This window comes from Gavialis gangeticus, unplaced genomic scaffold (assembly GCF_001723915.1).
Source record: "Gavialis gangeticus isolate Ggan-Ray unplaced genomic scaffold, GavGan_comp1, whole genome shotgun sequence".
In the NCBI taxonomy this organism is placed as follows: domain Eukaryota; kingdom Metazoa; phylum Chordata; order Crocodylia; family Gavialidae; genus Gavialis; species Gavialis gangeticus.
This window is the reverse complement of record NW_017728996.1, coordinates 46,703,057-46,705,165: the sequence shown is the minus strand read 5'-3', so window position 1 is coordinate 46,705,165 and position 2,109 is coordinate 46,703,057. Positions and strand designations below refer to the sequence as shown.

At 50.4% G+C, this 2,109-nt stretch overlaps 1 protein-coding gene across 2 annotated transcripts in view; it reads right to left on the bottom strand.

Annotated features, from left to right (window-relative positions):
* Positions 1 to 2,109, bottom strand: part of HMG20A (high mobility group 20A) — a 120,128-nt gene that overhangs the window by 13,717 nt on the left and 104,302 nt on the right. The gene's annotated exons all lie outside the window — the stretch shown is intronic.

Genomic DNA, 2,109 nt, shown 5'->3' with positions numbered 1-2,109 from the left:
ATTACTCTGCTGGAAGGGGATGATCACGAGGCCTGGAGGTACTGCAATACTCAACGAGCACCAGGAGGGCCAGAACCAGCCCCGACACCCTCTCCTTGGTGCCAAAAATGCTTGTTCTCATACAGAAAGCCAAGATGCTGATGAGAACATTTTCATTTATTAAACTAGCCAATTGTCCTTCATGAATGACAGATTAAAAGTAACGAAGGAGTTTTTACATGGATGCCACCTCCTGCCACCCACCCTTCAGGCCAACCACGTAAATATTCCCTGCACTGCTGCCACCTCCTCATCCAGGCACCTCACAGGGGCTCCCCGTGTCTGCCCGCCTCCGCCTCTTCCACTGAGCAGCAGGGCTCCCCCCCGCCCCGTCTTCCCCCCCATCCCTGACAGCTGTTGGGTGCATGTGCACCTGCCTCTGCCCCCTGCCTGGCCCTGTGCAGCCAACCACTGCCCACCCTCTCAGCTGCACAAGCAGTTGACCAAAACTGTTATGGATGGACAGACACATAGACAGACAGAGTAAGCCCTTTATCATATTAGAATTTATTTATTTTCCAAATTTTATTAAAAACACACATCACCAGGGATCTGGGTTTTCTGTTTCCCATGGAAAAATGGGGGAAAAAAGTATGGATTTTCCCTTTTAACCAAGAAAAACACAGATTTCTCATTTTAATGGAGGAACACATGGATTTTCCACTTTTGCAAAGAGCTCTTTGCAGGCTGTCAGAGTTCCAGCCTGGAAAGGGCTGGCTGGGGAGAGTGGGAGGAGGGTGGTCAGGAAAGGTGCACTATGCATGTGTGTGCACATATACATGCATGTGGCAGAAGGTCACCTGTTTCTCCCCAAAAACTCTGCTCTGTGACAATTTGGTTAAGATGGGCGCTGAAGAGGAAACATACTTCACTCTCTCTTTAGGTAACCTGAGCTGGATACATTCCTGAGGGAGGGGGGAAACCTGCTCCCTCTGCCTGCGTGACTGGCATCATATACCTGGGTGAGGGGCTTGGGTTTCCTGGGGAGCTAGGAACTGCCAGTCTGCCCAGCAACTAGTGATGCATTTCAAACTGGATGGCTGACAGCCAACAGGTGCTGGCCTCCATTGGACCAGGTAAATGAGGTCATAAGGGCTATATAAGTTAAAGACTGCCCAGGAGGAGGCGGCAGCAGCCATGAGGAAGACTCAGAGAGCGAGAGAGCGCGAGAGGAGCTGGACAATCTGAAACTTGCTCTCTCTCTCAAAACTCATGATCAAGGAACTGCCTACCACCAGAGGGAATCTCCATCTGCCTCTGGATGATACTTGTCAGTAAGCTACCTGAGATCTAACTAGATATGTAGTTTGCAGTAACTCAGACGCATGATCAAAGGCTACCCAGCCATGCCAGTTTGCTCTATGGGATTTCTCTGATATTGTTCTATTCTGTACCCTATTGCAACCCACCCCTTGTAACCAATAAAGTTCTCCTTTGTACCTAGCGTGGGAGACTTATTGGGAGTGGGTCTAGATTATGCCTTGAGGTGCCCTTGGTTCAGCTGACTAAGGGAGACCACTACTTGTGCTTCCGACTGAGAGAAACACCCCCAAGTGCCTGAAGTGAGTCAAGTACCTTCGAAGGCTACTAGGCCTGTGTTTCTCAGGGTGCACAGAGCCAGAATAAAGCTCAGCTTTGGGTGGTGGCAGTTTTTATCCCAGGCTAGTGGGTGTGCTCCAGGAAGAGGAATTGGCCAGATGTGAGGTGCCCCCAAGGGAGGCACTCGGAGCCTGGAAGGTGGTTGGTTGCAGTGAGGTGGGTTGCTCAATGCAGGAGCATCCCCTGCTGGCCTGCCACAATGCACATGGCCACCAGACAGCCTGGAGAGCAGATCCCGCAGCTAAGTCTGGCGGGGTGGGGGTGCAGAATTGAGGCCCCTCACAGTGAGCGAGGGAGTTGGGCAGGGATGGGGCTGTCCTGGGGAGCAAACGGGGCAGGGAGAGGATCTCTGATTTTTCCATGATAAAAAAAACAAAAATCAAATACCAACATTTATATCCAGTTAGAATTTATTGTATTATAGTGATCGAGACACTGGTAGGCTTCCAAACTGCTTTAACATTGTAAATA